The sequence below is a fragment of the Centruroides sculpturatus genome, unplaced genomic scaffold (assembly GCF_000671375.1).
Source record: "Centruroides sculpturatus isolate CEXI.00-Female unplaced genomic scaffold, Cexi_2.0 scaffold543, whole genome shotgun sequence".
In the NCBI taxonomy this organism is placed as follows: Eukaryota; Metazoa; Arthropoda; class Arachnida; order Scorpiones; family Buthidae; genus Centruroides; species Centruroides sculpturatus.
In genome coordinates this window covers 350,966-360,141 of record NW_019384952.1, presented here as the reverse complement: position 1 = coordinate 360,141, position 9,176 = coordinate 350,966, and the positions used below count along the sequence as shown (strand labels likewise).

Below are 9,176 nucleotides of genomic sequence, written 5' to 3'. Positions count from 1 at the left end.
CTTCTCTAATATGGAGATTCTGGCTGGTCACCTTTTCTCCGATGAACTCTTGTCCGCAATTAGTCAAATCGATGTGTGCGTGCTACGTAACGTTCGAGGGCCTGCACGTGCTGTCTAGGTGAGAGGTCTGTTCTTGCCCAATATATGGGTGTTAAAGTCTGGATGATTGCGAGATCGATCTTCAGAGTACGGCCAAGTTCTTGTCGGGCTTCCGTATATCTTGGACACGTCAGCCAAAAATGTCTGGATGTCTCCTGAGCACCACAATGTGGACAGTCTGGTGAAGCACGTAGGTTTCTAGAACAGAGGAACCTGTTAAGAGGGGCAGTGTCAGTTCTTAGGCGGGCCAAAAGGGTCTCCGCATTCCGAGAAGTAGCATGCCTGTAAGGCCAGGGGGCGAAGGGTCTGAGGTGGTCTCGACCTTTATTACGCAAGTGTTCTGACCATGAATCTGTGATCTCTATTTTTTGTTGTTCTCTATACTCCCGGATTAAGTCACGGGCCATAAGTGACCCACGCCAAGAGCCAGAAGGGGTATCTGTTCTTGCGGCTCTGTCCGCCGCCTCGTTGATATCAATTCCCACGTGGCCAGGGGTCCACCCGATTTCTATGGGTTTGGGATGTTGAGTAATATTTTCCGCGATGTCAATAAGAAGTGCCGGGGACGAGAAGGAGATATTGCCTATCTCCTGTATGGCGGACTTACTGTCAGAGCATATGACTGACGGACCGTCTAGGCTTGAGCTTAGATGTAACGCCCGTTTTATACCCAGGGCTTCTGCCCCGTATACACTGCAATAGTTATGTAACAGCCAGGTCTCCCTGATGTTGTGGTCCGGGAGGACAATCCCTATCGACGTGCGGATCCTTGACTTGGAGGCATCTGCCCCTATGAGGATCCTTCCCTGCCAGATTGACATTTGCATTTCTCGGAATCGTGCGCATGCGATTTCCGGGGGTTCCGAAGGAGATCGAGTAAGCTCTTCTAGGCGTAAGTGAGGATAAACCTGGGCCACGTTGGGCGGAGTATGTTTCTGCCGATATAGGTGGGATATCGGGAGCCCCTCCTGACTTATAAGGGATATTATTTTGTGTATATACGGTCTCTGATACGGGCGCCAGCGATAGTAATCCAAGCCATGTGCCATTTCAAAAAGCAGGTGCAGTGGGCTGTGCGAGCCCCTGGAGATGTGGGTGATGGCGCTTGCCAACGCTTTTTGGCGGAGCCTGAGATGCAGTGGTATATAAGACGTTTCAGTGTATAGCGAGATGATTGGGGTGGTTTTAGGGACGCCCAATGCAATACGGAGGGCAGTGTGGAGTGGTTTTTCAATACGTTGAATTGTAGTGGGTGGCGCGCCTTCCAGCAGGTTAGCACCGAAGGTCGCCATTGGGCACATCACGGTATACATCATCCGAAGTAGGTTGTCTGTTCTAGCACCATTCCGGCGAGTAGCGAAATACTTAAGGAAGTTGCCGGCACGAGTCAGTTTAGTGCACAAATAAGTTTCGTGAGCTTTCCAAGGTTTCTACGGTTTCATATAAAAATTCACCTTATCCTTGCCGAGAAATATATTTATTTAAAACAAACGTTTTCGGCCTAATTCACAGGCCATCTTCAGGCTTCGAACAAAATTTGAATTAATTCAAATTTTGCCTAACGGTATTGAGATAGACAAATAAAGAATTGATTTGGAAAAGAAAATTGAAATTTTATATAACAGCCAGGAAAGTAAAAGGAAAATATATAGGATGAAAAGAACTTATCTTCATGTTTTATTAATCTAATAATAATTAATATTTTTTTAATACCTGGTTGGTATATGCCGTAACATTTTATTCCATTCTTTTTGTCCTTTCGAAAAAGGCTAATAGCGAGGTTGAGGCCGAAGTTTTAAACGCGAAAACGTGTACGTCAAACCAGGGCCCGCTGTAGCGGTTACATCGTTCCGGACAAAAAGACAAATTGCCGCCTTTTAAGAATATATATATATATTTAAAATAAAAGTACATATTTTTTATTTTTAATAAAAATCAAATCATTTTATTTAAATTTTAATAAAAGCATGTACTGTTTTATGTATGTATGTCTCTTTAATCCGAAATTAAGTTCGGTAGACTATCATTACAGCTTTCTTTTATTGTTTCACATAGGCGTTTCGGACTTATATAAATGTTAGTCCCTCTTCAGTGCAATACTACAAATTATTAAAAAACAATTAGTAACATGACAAAAATCCTCGCGTGTCGGTCATATTTACTGACATAAACTATCATACTTAAAAATTGTCACACTTATACGATACCTATGGTTCTGTCTTCTAAAACCACGGTGTACAACGGGTAACATTAAAAAAAAAATCTTTTCAATGTTACCCGTTGTACACCGTGGTTTTAGAAGACAGAACCATAGGTATCGTATAAGTGTGACAATTTTTAAGTATGATAGTTTATGTCAGTAAATATGACCGACACGCGAGGATTTTTGTCATGTTACTAATTGTTTTTTAATAATTTGTAGGATTGCACTGAAGAGGGACTAACATTTATATCAGTCCGAAACGCCTATGTGAAACAATAAAAGAAGTGTCTAATCTGAAAGCTGTAATGATAGTCTACCGAACTTAATTTCGGATTAAAGAGACATACATACATACATAGATCATAATAACAGATACCAAAAGTGATATTTAGGAGCATATACTGTATTTAGAAACGAACATATAACATAACATTGATAAACAAGCAGTAAAAAACAGTAGAAATTAATTAAGAAATATCTGTACCTAGCCACAAATTGTTAACCATATAACTTTTACATTTTTAAAGCTATTAAAAATGTATTATTGCACAAACAATCAAAATGCCATTATTTTGAAAATAAAACAAGGTAACATAACTCCGCTAAAATCATAAAAAACTTTTTTTCTTACTTTCAGTTCTGCAAACTTTTTTATTGCATTTTTTTAAATTTCTTGATCAGCAATTTCATGCCTAATTGCCAACATGGCCAAACCATTAAGACGATTTTGTGTAGTAGCCGAACGTAAAAAGTTCTTAATTAATTTTAACTTAGAGAAACTCCTTTCGCCACTTGCTACAGTTATTGGTATCGTTAGCAATATCCTTAAAGCAATAGTAAGATTTGGGGCAAAATTTAACTTTGTAATTAAGNCGATATCGTCCACTTAGAAAGGTTTCTCGTATGCAGTAGCCAACTTATCCAACGGAAATTAATCATATATGCTAAAACTCTTTATTAAAAAGGTCAATAAAGTCATTATAATTTAATTGGTTGTTCGTGCGACTGCGAAGGGATGCGTTTGGCAAATTTGTCAGCTGTTTTATATCGGCGCGTTTTAAAATCACGAGTTTTTCCCGGATTTTCCCTCTTTACTCGCAACTCGTGATTAACGAGGAAATTGGAATGTGTATCCTGACGCCGTCAAAATATTTCTGCGACCCAACGGTCTTCCTTATCGTCGACAGAGAACACTCTAAAGTGTCCCAACGACGCCGTTCTTTCCAAGTGCCTGTAACACGAACCGGGCCACATACACACGGACACAAACGACTTCACGTGACACTCTTCCGCGATATCCAGTAGAATCCAGATTAAAAAATAAAGTCTGAAAACGCGAACACGACAGAATAGTAAAATGGGTGCGTTTTATTGTCTTAAAATCATTCGTTTCCATTTTATGATTTTTCAAAAACTCTCTTTCTCTTTCAAATAACAACCTTATGTTTATATTTTCAAAAGTAGCGGATAAAATTACGTGTTTACTCAAACGGAACCCTATAATGGATAAGGAAAGTTGGTAGCAACTGGTGCCGCTCTTTGTAGAAGAGTATGCGCATATCCCGTAAACACCCAGTTTAAATATTTATATAATCACAATACTGTCTGTCTCTAGAGAACGAAAAAATTAATTCTTTACTGAGAAGTGGGTATTTTTTTTTTTTTTTTTTTTTTTGCCCAAAAGCGCAAATACTGCTGAAATTTTCTCTGCTAATTCTATCCCATTTATTTCAACAAAATTACCATCAGTTAAAATGCATTCTAAATTCTTAGTGTTTTAGTAGCATTTCTTTGGACACGATATTTAAATCGTATATTTTATATAATAATTGAAAATAGTTGCTATAATTACTAAGTTGTTCAAATCTAGCATCTAGTGAATTTAGTGCTTAATCGATTGTAAAATAAAAAAATCTATTTTATATTTTTGTTTTGGATCTTTGATGGGTTCATCTCGTGCTTCGTATAAGAAGTTCGTTTTTCTTCTTCTAACGTGGTGTCGTGTTATTGTTGATCCAAAATTAGCCTACACATCAATTTCGGTAGCAAGTTCTTTTGCATCAATAATAGTTTCATCGAAGAACAAATCCGATCGAAGATTCTTAAAAAATATTTTGCAGTTTTGTAAAAGATCAAGTGCAAATTATTAATTTCTTGGTTTTTGTAAATGCTTAGCGAGGCGTCGTATACATCTCCCAAATAAAATCTCAAAGGCTTTAAGGTCTCTATCCTACTCTCCCATCTAGTGTCACTCAATGGTTTCAAAGTTAAACCATAAACATGTTTTAAAAGTATTGCCCATCGAAAAGTAGATGCCGAAAAAAAATAAATATCTTTTTTGAACCGCGTTAAAGAAATTAGCGGCTTTCAAGGATGCTTTTACCATATCATTAACAACAAGATTGAGAGAGTGGCTACTACACGGAACATAGAATGCTCGCAAATTATATTGTTTAATTCTAGATTGCACTCCTGCTTTATCGCCCCTCATATTGGACCCATTGTCGTATCCCTGCTCTCTGATATCCTGCAAATTTAATCCCTAGTCATTAAGTTCTCCAATTATAATATCAGACATTTGTTTTCCTGTGGATCTTTCGACTGGTAAGAAGCCTAAAAAGCTTTCATTAATTTTAATTTCAACATCAGCGTCAAATTTATTGATTGAAACATATCTGATTACAAGAGTCATTTGCTCTACCTTACTAATGTCAGGAGTACAGTGTAAAATTATGGAAAAATATTTTGATTTTTTTATTTCATCAATAATATGAGACTTTACACTTTGATGCAGCAGATCTATTATCTCGTTTTGTATATTTTTCCCGAGATAGTGAGCTTTAGTCTCTTCTTTTTTTAACACTCTACGAACGTGCTCTTCCATAATGGGATCAAATTCAGATAAGCAACGCAACTATTTTTAAGAAATTACCGTTTTTATACTCAAACAACTTGTCGCTTGTACCTTGAAAAGCCAGACCACTTTTACGAAGTATTTAGTGATTGCTACGATTCTTAGAAGCACCTCGTTCCAATGATTTGTTTCGACATTAATAATTCTTTTATAGGCCGCATCTATAGTTTTATAACACTTGGGTTCATTTCTTGCCATGATTTTTTGAAATTTTATGCTCTTTTAAAGTTTTGCCGAGGTGCTTCCAACTTTTAAAACCCTCCTTTGAAAGAGAACTAAATATACAGCCGAAAATTTTGCAACAGAAGCAGTAAACGCAGTTTTTTGAAAGAGAGTACACTAGCCAGTCTCGTAAAACTTGCTCTCCATTGCTTAAAATTCGTGTATAGGCCTAATAATTTACGGTAAAATGTTGACCAGTGTCATTGGAAGGAAATTTGTAATTATGCAATGGTTTATGTGGACCTTGTCTCACTAAAAATCTTCTTTCGGCGTCTCCTAAAATTCTTGGCCATAATGCTGGATCTGTACTCAACGCTTTCTGTGGGAGTCACGTTGGTGTCAATTTTTTCAACGTTTTCATCTGGTGGTGATAGTCAGTGTGTCGTCAGTTCCAATTGATTTAGAAACTTCGTCCATTTGTTTGTCATCATCATCCTCTGACGATTTTGTATTTTCTTTTATAACCGGATTTGATGTTGGATTCTCAGAGTCATTTGTTTGGTACAATTCTGGATACAATTTTTTAGTACGCTAGCTTGTTTTTGCCTTTCGGTTTCCTTTTCTAGCCTTCTTTTTTGTACTGGTAATCAGACAGTTTTCTTTGACCGTTAGTCATTCTGGAAGAGGCACGCACATAACTCAAATTAAACAATGTAATCTATAAAATAATACTAAAAACATTAAAGATTCGTCCTTTTTCTAAATAATCTAAAACCGTAATTAACATAACTTCAAAATTATATTCTGTCAATGGACATAAAAAATATTTATGGCTTACACAATATTTTTCGTATCCTGTGAACGTAAAGAAAGTCTAGTGTTTTTATGTGTTTTTTATAATAACAAATATTTCAGCAAACCATAAATAGTGATTAAAAACAATTTTATAATTCTTGATTTTTGAGATTTTATTCAGTTCAATTATTCAAATATATTATTATAAAATGCGTTTTATCGAAGCAATGAACTTAATAAATGTCTTATATTATTGATTCAAATAATTATTTTCATAAAACAAAAATATAAATAATTATACCTACAGAATACATTTAAATTTAATACAATATTTTATCGATTTAATAAACAACCTTTTTGGATAAATTAAATAATTATTTTATTTAAAAACGCTTTGTTTTATTCGATAATCGATTTACGATAAACTAGTATCTATCAAACTAAACAACAGCTTAATTATAGATGTACAGTACAGTACTTCTTAAAATTTACTTAAGTGCGATTTCTTAATTTTTAATGAACTTCCACTTGTTATCACTACTGACGTAATAGCAAGAATAATGCTATTGTGTAATGAAACCGCTCTTTTACAATTAGAGATAAGTGTAAGCGAGTCTATGCGTGTTCAAACACAAGCTGAAGCAGCGCTCAGCTCACGTGCTAATGCTATTCTGTTCAGAGAAGTATATGCGTGTTCAAACAAGTTCAAGCATCGTCATTTACAAATTCTGCGTTAATTATTCAATAATAGTGTAAATATTTTTAGCTTTTAGACATAAACAATATAAATACGATACGCACTGTAAATTTTTAGAGAACGAAAAAATCGATACGTAAAATTTTCTATTAATTGAGTATTTAACACATCAATATTTTTCTCATACTTACAGCCAAAATGGCGCCCCAGACAAACGTCCGAGTTGCCCGCCCCTAGAGCGGGCCCTGAGACCAGACAGGAAGGAAACTACGTACTTGTTTTAAAATAAACGTGACGCGATGATGAACGACAGAAGGGAATGTCGACCGAGAGAGAGAGCTTTGTCAAGGCGCTCGTATACAAGTGCCGGGGTATAAACAATCAGATAAGGGGGGCTAATGACCAAAAGGACGCCTGTTAGGTCATGTGTGCCCTAAACCATTTGGGGGTAAACGGGCACAAAAACATCTGGCAAATCGGTTAAGGCAAACGTCCAAGAAAGACTATAACGGAGTAAATTACGAGCGCAGACTTCAGGGCTCCATCGACATCTTTGACCTTTCCCGCCTCGGTGTCGCATGGAGACAAGAATGACCAATCGGGGTGTGGGAGAGGGGACACAGGACCAATCAAAAGGGTGAAATTTGAGGGGAAATCATATAAAATTCCAGAATCAAGGACGAAAGAAGAGTGTTCTCCAGCCAAGAGGTGTTTGTGGTGTCCCGGGTACTCCCGCTTCACCTGTCAACGTCTCATCACCTACTCAATGGAGTCTCCTCCACCAAGGCATATTTATCCCATCTTTGATATACCGTATTTTACGGACTATAAGACGCATCTTAATTTTTAAGCAATTTTTAACAAAAATAACATTTTTACCGTTATTTTTGTTAGCTACTAACAAAAATATTATACTGCTACCGATAACACAAATCACTTTCAATTCAAGTTCACTGGCACTAGACTACAATGACGCATCATAGGCTAGACAGTGTTCTGGTGATGGCGGGGCGGGAGGGAGACAGTGTTAGCAAGCTTATGAATCCCTGCAACTCATGTTCGTCGCATCGGTGCACTGCTGCTGCCAGCTGAATTCAATGTTGCTAGATAGAGATAGGTTTCCAGCGACATCAAATATATGGCCATTTTTAAGACTGGCAGGAATTTTAAATCAAACACTGGACATTTTTATGTTAATTTCGAGTATAAGACGCACCTGAATTTTGGAGGCAGTTTTTTGAAGAAAAAAAGTGCGTCTTATAGTCCGTAAAATACGGTAATTCGTTTTTTCTGTACTTACAATGAATTTGTGTAAATCATTGTTTTGCCCTGTTTATTTTTAATAGCTTATCTTTGTTTCTGTTTACTAAATTGAATTCTACAGTAAATTACTCGGAAACTCAAATTATAAAAGCCAAACAGTATTGAAATAAGTTAAAATTAAGCTAAAATAGATATAAATGTTGTTGTTATTTATTCGTGTATATCGAATTTTTTTGTGAAAGCCGTGTTTCGAAGAACCGATCATTTATTGTACTGTACATGTAAACGGAAAAATAATCATTCAAGTAACAAACACCTTATTTTTTGCCAAGGGAGTTTTATTAAAAAACTAACGTTTTCGATCTATTCCATAGATCATCCTCAGGTTGAAACATTCGAATTTGGAATAACAAAAAATAGAACACCAAATTCAAATTCAAAGAGATAAATATCGACAACATAGCAACTAATTAAAATAAAAATTAAAGCGTAAAAATACATAAATGTAAAAATAAATAACATACAACCACTAAATATTATTATTATAAGCCACTATCCGTTAACCAATAAAAATCATTAAGGTTCCCATAACGCGATTACGGATATGGCGCAATTCAAGAGATACTTGTAAGTTTTTTAAGTTTCTGAACGGCGTACTTCCATGCTGAGGGTAGGTCCTCCGCATCTCTGGCGTTTATGCATTTTTCATCTATCTTGCTCCTATATATTTCCATTTTTTCGGCAGTTTTCGCTAAAGTAGGGGAGTGCACTTGTCTGATGATTTCCGCATCCTCCCATCTAACAACGGATCCTTGGGCTTGAGCCATCTGGGCCAGAACTGTTGCGTTAGATCTTTTCCTAATATCATATTTATGCTCTTTGACCCTTATTCCTAGGTTTCTCGTTGTAACTCCTATGTACTCCTTTTCTATTCCTAACTGCTGGCTAATAATATTTAGTGGTTGTATGCAGGGCCGTGCCGTGCTATGATGCAGAGATGCGGCCGCATCAGGCGGCACCGTGAGGGGGCGGCATAAAAAACA

The 9,176-nt window shown here is 36.6% G+C and overlaps 1 pseudogene; it reads right to left on the bottom strand.

Annotated features, from left to right (window-relative positions):
• Positions 1–4,135: 4,135 nt before the first annotated feature.
• On the bottom strand, positions 4,136–8,960 carry LOC111632290 (annotated as a pseudogene).
• Positions 8,961–9,176: the final 216 nt, after the last annotated feature.